Source organism: Octopus bimaculoides, chromosome 9 (genome assembly GCF_046866305.1).
Source record: "Octopus bimaculoides isolate indiv1 chromosome 9, ASM4686630v1, whole genome shotgun sequence".
NCBI lineage: Eukaryota > Metazoa > Mollusca > Cephalopoda > Octopoda > Octopodidae > Octopus > Octopus bimaculoides.
In genome coordinates this window covers 58,682,992-58,697,991 of record NC_142936.1, presented here as the reverse complement: position 1 = coordinate 58,697,991, position 15,000 = coordinate 58,682,992, and the positions used below count along the sequence as shown (strand labels likewise).

At 35.2% G+C, this 15,000-nt stretch overlaps 1 protein-coding gene and 1 long non-coding RNA gene across 5 annotated transcripts in view; one reads left to right on the top strand and one right to left on the bottom strand.

Moving 5' to 3' along the window:
* Nucleotides 1-15,000, bottom strand: part of LOC106871386 (uncharacterized) — a 528,345-nt gene that overhangs the window by 104,388 nt on the left and 408,957 nt on the right. The window lies entirely within an intron of this gene.
* LOC149134169 (uncharacterized) overlaps nt 1-15,000 on the top strand; it is an 80,498-nt gene that overhangs the window by 21,758 nt on the left and 43,740 nt on the right. The gene's annotated exons all lie outside the window — the stretch shown is intronic.

Genomic DNA, 15,000 nt, shown 5'->3' with positions numbered 1-15,000 from the left:
CTAATCGGATATTTTATACATTATAGAACCTATCTGAATTAGAGACAAATTAAAACATGTCACTGAAAAGAGTGATAATAATTGAAGAAATTGCATATTTATTTATCCAACGTACTTCTGTGTGAGTAGTAATTTGGTTTAAACCTTCTTCCTGATCACAACTATGGAATAACAGATGACCAGGTCTATTGAAAAGTTTCCCATAAAATATGGGTACATGTCCCCTACAACTTGGCGGACTGAGGCAAATTACAATGAAATATTCTGCTCAGAAACCCAGAGAAATACCAATAGTGAATTTGAACTTATAATCTAAGGGCAAATTTTAAATTTAATCAGAGAGTAAGGGCGGGTCAAGAGGATCACCTTTGAAGTTTGGTAACTGTAGTAAAACGAAGAATGGGGGAAAGGAAAGAAGTGAGAAGAGAGAGCTCCACCCCATTTTGTTTTCAGGCACCTTCTATCGAAGACAACATTATTCACGTTACAAGTGAAATACAATCGTAGAATCAAATTTACCCCTATACATATTAGATAAGAAAAGTCATAGAAAAAAAGAGAAAAATAAGAAAGACGATAGTTGTATGAGTTTCCAAGGAAGAGATGGTATAATTAAGAATAATATAATGGTTTCATATTACGGCACAAGACCAGCAATTTCGGGAGAGGGGCTAAGTAGATTACACCCACCCCTAAGTTTAACTGGTAATTATTTTATCGACTACAGAAGGATATCAAGCAAAGTCGACCTCGGTGGAATTTGAACTAAAAACATAAAAACGGACGAATTGCCGCTAAGCATTTTGCCCGGCGTGCTAGCAATTCTGCCAGCTTGCTGCTTTAAATGAAGAATAATATAATGATAAAAAAAATAAACAAGCAATACCATACATTATATACAGATGAAAGTGCGCGCGAACAGACAGAGAGAGAAAGACACACACACACACAATTCACACACATACGCACACTCATATGTGTGAGGGAATGAGGTATAACAAACCAATCGAAATGTAACATAGAACGTCGGAAGCTAAGGTTAATAAGCCGGGAAGATGCCTTTAAATTTCGATTCATATTATAACTAAATTTTCTCACACATGTCTGTAGGTTTTTGTTGTGTGAGATGGAGAAAAATTGGAGGGAGGTTACGGGTAGGGTAGCGTCCATAACTCTGACCTGGTCTGGGCGGAGGTGCAAATGTGTTTATCACACCTGGCATTACCTATCGCCTAACCGTCGTGCAGTGCCCCAATTCGTCGCTAAACGAGTTGGAACGCATGCTCTTTCACTTCTTGTGGGAGGGAAAGCGGTCTCTTGTAAGGCGCTCTATCTGCTGCCAACAACCGCTAAAGGGTACGTTTGGAATGCAGTGGCTAAAGATGCGCAGGCATGCGTTGAGGTTGTGGCATCTCTGGCACTACCTGGACAGTGAGCGGGTATGGTCTCCGTTCGTTGACGAGATATTTCCCAGGTTAATCTCTTTTGGTGAACTGGAATGCTGCATCAGGCGTAGACCAAGCCTGGAAGCTTGGCAAGCAGAGTGTCGACAGGCGCTCGTGCTTCTCTCCAGAACGAACAATGCGGGTGGAGGGAGTGCCACATCGGCGTACTATAGAGGGGTGGTAGAGGGCAAATGTGATGACGGCCTGGAGGAGACTCTGGGTTTCTATGAAAATCAGCTTGCCAACCTGCATCGAAGGACTTTCGGCTTGGGACCTATGGACGGCTTCCAGAGGTCCCTGGCGTGGCTGTGCTTCCGAAGTGCCTTGCCAGTTCGGGATAAACTCGCGAGGCACGGCGTCACGGTTTCGCCTACATGCTCACGTTGCGAGCAGAGCAACGAAACTGTTCTGCATGCGATCGTACATTGTCCAAGTCCCTCGGATCTGTGGGTTTCTACCGAACGGATACTTTCACAGCTGGGGAGAGTACAGCTGTCAGCCGAATCGATTATTAAGATCGTTCCGCCGTCTCCTCTAAAAGGAGAAGAGAAATTCTAGCCGTAATAGCTATACCGAAAGAGGTGATATGAGAGACGCGTGGAAGAGGTATCGCAGGAGGAACCTTCGTCTCCGGGCGTGCTTTGGTTAACCACTTTTTATATCACCTCAGAGGGAAATAAAAATGAATAACATGAAAAAATATAAAACATGAAAAAAACATGAAAAAAAAAACTTGGCCAGGAATCAGTACCGAAGTGATGATGACGTCATATCTTCTGTTGATGACGTTTTTTGACCAACAAGATGAAAGTTCCTTCCCCAATGGATCCAATAACTTCTATACCGATGGAAGAAGTGCGTGGGCCATAAGGGGGAATATGTTGAAAAATATACCTCATTTGGTTACATTCCATGAGAATATCTTGGAACTTTTCAGCCGACCCTCGTAGAACTTTTGACAGCAGTCATCAATCTCTAAACTTGCAAACTGATCAAAAGTTCAACGATTACACACTTATGCTGCTGCTTTTGCATATGTAGTGTGGCTCAGATTCAAACGTGTGATATCCATTGACAACTGAGTCGAGCCGGCTATTTTAACACCTAGTATCTCGGACAAACACAAAATGCATCGTCAGCAACATAATGCAAAACCAACGATCTTTTAAATGATTGTGGTTTATTCTATAGTTCATGACGCTTAAAATCTAATAACAGAAAGAAAGAAGATATGAGATAGGCAAGCCATGGAAAAATGTAAGCAGGTAACAGGAAGTGTAGGAAACCAGCAATAAATAGCGACACTGAAGTTAAGTGCTGTTGAGAAATATACAGACAGACATATATATATATAGATAGATGCACCTATCTATCTATCTATCTATCTATCTATCTATCTATCTATCTATCTATCTATCTATCTATCTATCTATCATTTCACTTCTTTCTTTTTTCCTTCCCTTTTCTATCTCCTTTCTCCACCCTCCACGCACAAACACGCCCGAACACGAACACATATATTTTATAGTGATGTGATTATTTTCTTTCACGAGAGTTTCGTATGTTTTGCTCTTTTTACACGAACAGCAACATTAAGAAAGCAGCACAAAAGTAACTATTTACATTCAACCTCTATACTAATATATCCTCTACACTCAGTTACACGCACACACGAACACACATTCACATACATCTCTTCCACACACATATACGCACACAGTCACATATGCTTCAATATATGTATCAGTGTGCATTAAAATAGATAAATAGATAGATAGATAGATAGCAAGATAGATACATAGAGTGTCACATAATGACGGAACACATTTCAAATGCTAATATCTAGGACTGGAAGAAGTGCATTTATTAAAGTGCAAATACATGAAAAATAAAAAGTGTACCATTATTAAGAGACAGCCTGTATGCAAATGTATTATGATTTTGGACGATAACTGATGAATAAAGGTCGTGTGCACGTTTTGTATGTGAATTTTCCATGTTGTTCTCTGTTGTCCTTCTGTGCATTTTTGAATCTACGCACACACACACACATACCCATATATATATATATATATATATATATAGTTCACAGAAGAGATCCAGATATTTTCTGTATAGAAAACACTTAGTAGTGCTTAAAAGATTCAAACTTAGATTCTGATGTCTTTACAGGGGATTGTTCCACAAGGTAAAGACAGGCTATAAAAGAGATCAAGTCGAGCAGGTATAGAAGCAATTATTGGGATAAGTAAATTAGATACATCAAATACAAAATATGCATGTAAGTATACATGCAAAACGAGAGAAAGCAAAAGGAAACTTTCAGATGATGAATGATGAATTTGTATGTACGTACGTATGTACGTATGTATGTATATATGTATGTATGTACATAAAATACAAAGTCAGAGAAATTTAACGGTGGAATAAAGGTATTATGAGTTCAACAGCTGTTTCGTGGGGCTCGGTGATCCATAATAATGTTGGTAGTTTAGTCCATTACAAAATGCGCCCGTATTGATGCATTTAACATAGGATGAGACGAGCCTCCCCCATCAGGGTAGGGAACATTATTATGGATCACCGAGCACCTAGAAACAGCTTTTGGACACATAATACCTTTATTCCACCCCTTTAAATTACTTTGACATTTTGTACTCTGTTTATTGGATCTATTTATATATATAAAAGTATATATATATATTTATATATATAAATTCATCATTCATCATCTGAAAGTTTCCACCTTTTTCTCTCTCTCGTTTTGCATGTATACATATATACATATTTTGTGGTTGATGTGTCTAATTTACTTATCCCAATAATTGCCTCTCTGTCTCTGTCTGTTTCCCTCTCTCCCCACCTCTCTCTCTCTCTCGGTTTCTTTCAAATTGAACTAATGTTTTTATTAATCAATTAAATGGAGCCGCTTGAAACGGCCGTAATGAATTGACAACTGTACATCTTTGATATTTATTTGTATATATATATATATATATATATATATATATATATATGTTTATATGTATGTATATATATCTATATCTAACTATCTATATGTATATATATATATATTTGCATATATGTATGTGTATATATAAATATATATGTAAAAAGAGAAGCTAAGACAAACAAACAAACACACACACACGCACATAAAATATCTATCTATCTATCTATCTATCTATCTATCTATCTCCCCCCCCTCTCTCTCTCTCTCTCTCGGTTTCTTTCAAATTGAACTAATGTTTTTATTAATCAATTAAATGGAGCCGCTTGAAACGGCCGTAATGAATTGACAACTGTACATCTTTGATATTTATTTGTATATATATATATATATATATGTTTATATGTATGTATATATATCTATATCTAACTATCTATATGTATATATATATATATTTGCATATATGTATGTGTATATATAAATATATATGTAAAAAGAGAAGCTAAGACAAACAAACAAACACACACACACGCACATAAAATATCTATCTATCTATCTATCTATCTATCTATCTATCTCCCCCCTCTCTCTCTCTCGGTTTCTTTCAAATTGAACTAATGTTTTTATTAATCAATTAAATGGAGCCGCTTGAAACGGCCGTAATGAATTGACAACTGTACATCTTTGATATTTATTTGTATATATATATATATATATATATATATATATATATATATATATATATATATATATGTTTATATGTATGTATATATATCTATATCTAACTATCTATATGTATATATATATATATTTGCATATATGTATGTGTATATATAAATATATATGTAAAAAGAGAAGCTAAGACAAACAAACAAACACATACACACGCACATAAAATATCTATCTATCTATCTATCTATCTATCTATCTATCTATCTATCTATCTCCCCCCTCTCTCTCTCTATCTATCTATCTACCCATCTATCTATCTATCTATCTATCTATCTATCTATCTACCCATCTATCTATCTATCCGTATGAAAAGAGATTTAGAAAGGCTGGCACAGAGACAGACAGATAGGCAGATAATAAGATAGTTAGATAGAAAGACATAGCGAGAGAATATACGTAAGCTAGGTTGCATTAAGATGTCTATAAAGATATTAAGCATGCTATCGAAAAGTAATTTATAGGGTTAACTTCCTTAGAACAAAATGTCAAAAGAATTTTCCGAATATTTCCTGTCAATACAAGCAAACAACCAATTGATACCAAAACCCTTTTACTAGGCTTTTAATGTAATTTGCGAACCACCCTCTTCCCCTCTCAGTATGCAATTTAGCGATTTTAATTTCTTAACCTGAATCTTATTTATCTCCCTTTTTAATGGGAGCTAGGCAAGAAGCAAGTTTACACTGATTATAGAAAGCTTTGAATATATCTATTTTATTTTATTAACGATGTGTTGCACTATTTGTTAAAGCGTTTGAAGTACTTTTCATTGATAACACCTGACCTCAATCCTGGCATCCAAACAGAATTAAATGTTTGCTTGACTGCAATACAGAATCACATTAGCAGTAACATGACAGCACGAAATTAGTGAATTATCAAATCTTTCTTCTATGATCAGCTTATTTAATTAGAACTTATAAACAAGGCGTCGCTAAGTAAAAAAAATAATTAAAGAAAAAATTTAAATAAAAATGATTTTCAATTAGACACAATGAAATTTCAGTTCTTGCTTCAAAACTAAAAAAAAAAACTAGAAACAAATTGCTGATAACAACGTGTGTTCTATTGAAGTTTTGTGTCTCTGTGTACTGGAATGTGTATTATATACATACATGCATAGACACACATAAACTGAAATTGGATCTCGAAGCTCATAAATGCTATGATTTATAGCATTTATGTGCATCGAGATCCAGATTTCAAAAAGAATTATTTCACGTTCTCTCTCGAGTTTATAAATCCTTGACATCAGCTATATAAACACGCACACACACACACACACACACACACACACACACACACACACACACATACACACACACACACACGTACAACACACGAGTGTTACACATCCTGTGACTGGTATCTTTCGAAGCATACTTTTGTTACCGTTGTTAATATCAAGAAATAAGGTATACAGGCAATAATTATGAACTAACGCTTATCAAATTTCTTGTTCCTTATACAAAATGCTTAAAGGAATACTAATTTTCAAAATGAAAACATTTATTATCTTAAAATGAAATTAAATAAAACAAATTTCTTATTAGTACATAAGTACTCTGCCATTTACTCCCTCTCCTCCTCTATCTCTTCGTTGTCCTCCTCCTCCTCTATCTCTTCGTCGTCCTCCTCTTCGCCGTCCACCGATGTCTTTCCTTAGCATTTTTGATAAGGCTTTTATTCCCTCAATACATACCCCGCCACCAGTGGAGGTGCAATGGCCTAGTGGTTAGGGCAACGGACTCGCGGTCATAGGATCGCGGTTTCGATTCATAGACCGGGCGTTGTGAGTGTTTATTGAGCGGAAACACCTAAAGCTCCACGAGGATCTGGCAGGGGATGGTGGCGAACCCTGCTTTACTCTTTCACCACAGCCTTGTCACACTGTGTCACGCTGAATATCCCCGAGACTCGTGTCTGTGGAGTGCTCAGCCACTTGCACGTTAATTTCACGAGCAGGCTGTTCTGTTGGTTGGATCATCTGGAACCCTCGATGTCGTAAGCGACGGAGTGCCAACAAACATATCCCACCATTCCCCATAATGACAGCAAATTCTTCTTTTTTTCCTTTCCTTATCTTTCTCCTTTTCTTCCTATTTCTCGACTCTTAGTCACACCAACTCTATTCATTATTTCGGTTCCACCTTGTGCTAAAACGTGCACTGGTTGTTTAAACTAACTTCCTTGTTTTTTTTTGTTTTTGATATTGACTTTTATTTTCATTTTAAATTCCTTGCGGCAATGTAAACTTCACTGAGGTAATTTCAGCCTGATCACTAGCAATGCTAAGGAGAGCTCGTTACATAATATTGTATAATGAACTTAAACTAGTTAAGAAACATACGTAGCTTAAATTTTACTTGTTCCATTCCTTTAAATTTTCGCTTATATATATATATATATATATATATATATATATATATATATATATAATACAAATAATAAATGAGTATATGCATATATACGTACATGTATGTACATACTTACATCTACCTGTATATATAGATGCATATCTGGGTACAGGACATTGCAAACAAAGGGTAGACAAAATGATAAACGAGTACAGAAAACACACAGGCCACATGTGTGTATGTGTATATGTGTGAGTGTATATGTGTATATATATATATACATGTACGTACGAACATATGCATGTATGTTCCGGAAGAGTATTTTAAGCAGAAGTTTTCTTCAATGAGATGCTATTTACCTTAAAATAATACATTAATATGCTGATAAGAACTTGTCGCTAAAACATCATAAAGACGCTCGGAGAACATTTGCTAACACTATTTGACTTCTGTGGTATCTTCTATTTCATTGAGTGAAAGCTACATCAGCGACTTCCAACCGTTTTTATACTAAGGGTCGACTTCATACATGACAATTTTCTCACAGACTGGATGCGTAAAACACAATAAATTGTATAATAAATTAATTAGTACACATATAATACACATATATAACATAGATTGTACTTATACATAATGCAAAAACACTCGGCATACTGTGATATCCTTCATCTTTTATTTTATCTGTTTCAGTCATTAGACGACGGCCATGCTTGGGCATGCCTAGTCGAACTTTTAGTCGAATGAATCGATCCCAATACCAGTTGTCAAGCGGTGTTTGGGGTCGAACAAAGACACAAATACACTCACACACGCACACACACATACACACACACACACACTCGCACACACAATACACACACACGCATGCATATATATATATATATATATATATATATATATATATATATATACGATGGGCTTCTTTCAGTTTCTCGATGCCATGCAGTGGGATTGAACCCGGAACCATGTGGTTGGGAAACAAGCTTCTTTCCACATACCCACACCTGCGCCTGCGATAGCCATTAAAATAAGAATGAAATTTTAAAATTTATCCTTTCTCTGCGGCCCACTACTAGTCCGTGGCTCGGTGGTTGAGGACCCCTGCTACACACATGTACCAGTTCACAGGTTTTGATTATGAATGTTTCTGCTTATCTCATCATATGGTTGCCTTGTCATTCTACAAGATCTTTTCAGGTATGACCTAACGCTTCTTTTTTGTGGATATTTCACAATACTGTTACAATTTCCAATATACCAAAGCTCCAACTATGCATTACCTATAGATATATATTTAAAAAACCGAGACAACAGTGGCTATTTCTTTCTTTCCAACTTGCACTTATTCTGCAATTACTCAAAGTATTCTACTGTATACCACACTTTTAGCAATGACTAATGGGAAGGTTTTGATCACGTGCTGTAATTAAGTATACTTCAATCTTAGATTTGTGTCTGGCGCTTTTTAGACAGCACTGCGATCTTTCTTTGTCTGTTTCTGTTTCCACGCTGTTAAATTATTCCACTTGTTGACTACACAAAAATCCTTTTTCGTCATCATTTTAGTATGGCATACCAAACTTCCGTTTTTAGCTTAGTCTCGTTTTTACTTTTTCTTGTAGCTGTTATGATTTCAGTTTGTTTCTCCTTTTCCCTCACAATATATATTACTTCTTTTTTGTTTTATTGTCTTCCTCGAAGACAGAGAACACGTTTAATTTTGCCTTCTTCGTGTTTTCTCCTTCTTTATGTTAGTTCTTCATTATTCTTTGCTAGATAGTTTTTCTAGTGCTATAGTAGATATTTTATAATTTTCTAGATGGAAAAGACCATCAATTCCCTTTATTCGTTCGAAATATCATTATTCTGTTTAGAAGTTTGGAAGATGCAATCCAGTCATTTGAATTATTATTATTATTATTATTATTATTATTATTATTATTATTATTATCATTATTATTATGTAAGGCGACGAGAATTGTTAGCGCGCTGGACGAAATGCTTAGCGGTATTTCGCCGTCGCTACGTTCCGCATTCAAATTTCGCCGAGGTGGACTTTACTTTTCATCCTTTCGGAGTTGATAAAATTAGTACCAGACGAATATTGGTGGTCGATGTAATTATATGGATAGCGGGTTACTACATGTAAGCTTAGGTATCCACAAGTTTTCAGCAGTTTTTCAAGTGCTTAGAACCATCTTGATAATCCTTGTTGTCTCCCAGAGATAAACTTTCTATAGGAGCTCTACCGCGCATTCTATTTCAACCTCCTTCAGCCACTTATCTATATCTTGGCTTACTGTTTCTCAACAAATCAATTATTGTAAGCACGACCTTTACTGTTCCCATACTCCAAATTCTTCCTATTTCAAATTTCAAGGGATTGTATTTATTTGTTTTTCTTCCTCTTTCGTTACGATCCTGGAATCAAACGGGTATCTATCTATCTATCTATCTATCTATCTATCTATCTATCTATCTATCTATCTATCTATCTATCTATCTATCTATCTACCCGCTGTCTATCAAAATCGGTAGTTATATATATCTACGGTTTTATTGTTCTCACAGATTATATATATATATATATATATATATATATATATATATATATATATATATATATATATATATATATATATATATATATATATACTTGCTGGCACTCCGTCGCTTACGACGTCGAGGGTTCCAGTTGATCCGATCAACGGAACAGCCTGCTCGTGAAATTAACGTGCAAGTGGTTGAGCAGTCCACAGACACGTGTAACCTTAACGTAGTTCTCGGGGATATTCAGCGTGACACAGAGTGTGACAAGGCTGGCCCTTTGAATTACAGGCACAACAGAAACAGGAAGTAAGAGTGAGAGAAAGTTGTGGTGAAAGAGTACAGCAGGGTTCGCCACTCATCCCCTGCCGGAGCCTCGTGGAGCTTTCTTAGGTGTTTTCGCTCAATAAACACTCACAACGCCCGGTCTGGGAATCGAAACCGCGATCCTACGACCGCGAGTTCGCTGCCCTAAGCACTGGGCCATTGCGCCTCCACACACACACACACACACACACACACACACACACACACACACACACACACACACACACACACACACACACACACACACATATATATATCTTACATTTTCAAAAATATTTTTATTGGTTTCTATATCAGGTAGCGAGATAATACCAACGATAACATTAAAAGGCACCTCCCCTTGACTTCTAATACTCAGCTACCTTTGCTTTAAACCCACTCTAATGCTAACATTACTCGAATGTCGATACTCGTCCGTCTCTAATGTTTTGCCTATAGTATCAGGAGGAACTAGTAAGTACTTTCTCTTCTAATGAATTACAGTAATCCCTCGACTATCGCGAATGTTACGTTCCAAAACCTTCCACAGAAATAATTAAAATCTAAAAAATATAAATACCTATCAGCCGCAGAGACCTGGATACACTGAGGAGTTTGCGACATAAATTTACATATGAATTTACATATATAAGTCAGAAAAATCCCCGATGTACAGAGTGCGCGATAGGTGAACCGCGATGTACTGAGTGCATGATAGGTGAACTACGATATGGCAAGGGATTATTGCATATCAAATGTATTTCAGTTATTGTTTTGGAAGCCTCATATAAATCTACTATAATACTGTATATAACATAAAGTATTCCAGAAAGTCTGTTGCTCTTTTTTGGCCTAATGGTTTTAGATTATAACGTAAAACTTGAAACTAATAATTAAGGAGTGTGATTATAAAACGAATGCCGTATTTACTATTTTATGTTAAGCAGCAATGTGTCAGTTCAGAAAACTAGCGTTTACTCTATATTTACTGATAAGACTGTGAATTGCTATCACAAAACAAATCGACGTGAAACATGGTAAACTATGTCAAACCTCTCTCTGTTGTATGTAACTGACTGTAGTCCTTAAGTTAAAATATACTAGTTATATGTATTTACATGGATGTTCCTATATATGTATGTGTGAATATGTATGTACATATATATATATATATATATATATATATATATATATATATCTGTAAAAATATGTGACACTTATTCGGTAGCCATGATAAAACTCCGAGTTTCGGATGTCTTAAAAGGTTGGGTGGTTATTACTAGAATGCCTTTGATTACACAGCTACTCGATTTGAGATAAACTGGAGCTAAAAAGCAACAAGAACATACTGAATATATTTATTGATAGAAATCATAATTTGTGCGACGGGCTGGCAGAATCATTAGCATGGCGAGCAAAATGCTTTGCGGCATTTTGTCCGCCTTTACTTTCTGAGATCAAATTTCTCTGCGGCCGACTTTTCCTTTTGGGGTCGATAAAATAAGTACCAGTTGAGCAGTAGAGTCGATATAACCTGCTTACTCTCTATCCGAAGTTTCTAGTATTGTACCAAAATATGAACCATACTAATTTTAATTTCATCTTTAGCAGCGGTGAAGACCGAAGTAAGTTTTTCGTTTATTGAGTTAATTTGGTAAGACGTTAGAAGTTTATTGTATTCACGCATCCAAAATGGTGTCCTCATGAATTATTTCTCGTTGTTCTTCTCTGAAAGCTTTCAGGCAAAATATAAAATTGCTGCTGTCACCTAGGTAACTATGGATCATTCTAATATATAAACTGAAAACTGAACAAGAAAGGTGTCCATAGTTGCAGCAGCCTTACAATGAATTTTACTCGATCAATATTAATACATAGAAACACATATTATTGCACATAGAATACATAGAAACACATATACTTGCAAACACAAACACACACACACACACACACACACACACACACACAGAGACACACGCACACAAGCAACACACAGACACACAGACACACACACACGCACACACACACACACACACAAACACACACACATGTGCGTGTATAGATGAATAACTTAAGGGTACTAAGTAGTATTACATCCAATAAAGAGAGAACTCGGTACACATTTTGTATTAAAAGTTTAAGATCATTACAGAAGCTATAATATACATACGTAACTACATACCTTCCTGGCTAACCGAACATACAAACAGCACACACACTCAGACACACACATGCACACACACACACACACACACACACACACACACACACACACACACACACACACACACACACACACACACACACACACACACACACACACGCAAATTTATATATATGTATATAAGATGTAGAAAACTGTCTGAACATCAGTAATGAAATATTTATTAGTTACCTTCATGTGGAAAACATTCTAAGCCTGTGGTAAAATCTACCATCACCAGTACGACTGATAGTACCTATGTATGTATGTATGTATGTATGTATGCATGTATGTATGTTTGTATGTATGTAGGTATGTATATATGTATGTATGTATGTACATATATATATATACAAATATATACATATACATACATACACACACACACACATGTATATTCTTTTGTTGTCATACTATTACTATTAGTATATATATATATATATATATATATATATATATATATATATATATATATATATATATATATGTATATACATATATATATATATATATATATATATATATATATATGTATATACATATATATATATACATATATATATATATACATATATATATATATATACTAATAGTAATAGTATGACAACAAAAGAATGAATGAGACTTCGATATTATGTAAATAGAGGAATTTATCTGTAAAATAATATGTGACAATTATTCCGTTGCCATAATAAATATTTCCCAGTTTCGGATATCGGGACGTAAATCTGCTCCGGCATCTCGTCAGTTATTAAGACAAAACAAAAATGCTATCTTTTTATTTTTTTATAAAAAAGTTTATATATAAAAATATTTAAAATATATATAAAAATATAGAGAGATAAAATACTTGTGGGTGGACACAATATAAAAATCAGGTTCTGTGTTCTTGGGGGGTGGGGTGGGGGGCAAAAACCTAACAAATATTTACCCATATGTGGACATGATCCCAAAAGTTCAGTTCTTGAATTTAGACATGTAGCGGGGTCTAAGCTGCTTTTCCAGATGAGCCATCTTTCCATATCACAAAGACGCACTTTCCACTGCCATTGGTGTAAGGCTCTCACCTAGCTAAGATTTTCCAATGGATGTTGTAATTGACACCTTTTTCTTTTAAGGACCATATGTAACTAGATAATTTGTTTGTTTTTCTTTTTTCCCAGTGCCTGAAGCTCAAGGTGTGATTGTTGAACCTGGCTTTAAAATTCCCCTCTGTAAGACCCACATATTTCTTCGATGAAACTATGTCCTCCTTAGTCGTTGTAGAGTCTACGGTGGCTTCATAAATGATGGTCTCGGACATGCAAGCTCCATTTAGCGGGTACAAATTTTTATCCCTGCATGAACAGTTGGTTTCGTTTTGTTGTTTTTGTGTTTTGTGTGCGATTATATTTTTAAAATTAGTAGTTGAGCTAAAACTGAATTTTAAGTTATGTCTATTGAAGAGCTTTCTGTAATTATGACTGGTTGGAAAATGCCTATCTATAAGTGATAAGAATTATTTACTTATATTAAAGGTCACTTCGGGGGAGTAAGGGAATCTGAACCAGATAGTTTTCCTATTCCTATGTTTCCTTTTCTTTATTATTGGACTGGTAACAGGTGTATAGGTTATTTCTTCGCTAAATCCACTACCTTTTAGAGCATTATTATATACTGGGGCAACACTATTAAAAATGTTCCTATCGGAGGAGAGGCTAGGAATGTTTTTACCTAAATTTTTAAACACTATGGGGGGATGGCAGGAACCTACGTTAATATAACCAAGTCTATCATTGGGATCCTATAAGGTTTGTAAATATTCTTATTTAAATCTAAGGATGCGTCTAGGTTGGTATCTGTAGTTATGTTAAGACCGAAAGTTTTCATAATTTGGATAATGTCCTTCCTAACCGATATATATATGTATATATATAATCAGGAGCAAATATTCAGTATTGAATATTTATATAGATATTAATAATACCATCAGTTTAAACGAGGGTTTTAGCTCTCATTTCTAGGAGGTAGACGTATGCATATATCCTTATGATATATATATATATATATATATATATATATATATATATATACGTTTGTGTGTGTATGAGTGTGTGTGTGTATGTATGAATATATTGATATATATATATATATGAATAGTATATACATATACAAACATATATGCAGCTATGTGTCACAGAATTTCCCCAAATTAGATACCAATATCTAAGCTTTATTCAAGTCTAATAAGATTATCCATGAAGAAAAATAACCAATATCAATCTCAGTAATCTCTTTAACCCATGAATCCACAAACACTTTCCACTTTACTAGAACGAAGGACAACTTAAAATAACAAGCAAACATAACAAATATGCATTTCCATCATCAGCTGCCACACACACACACACGCACACACACACACAAACACACACGCACACACACACACACACACACACACACACACACACACACACA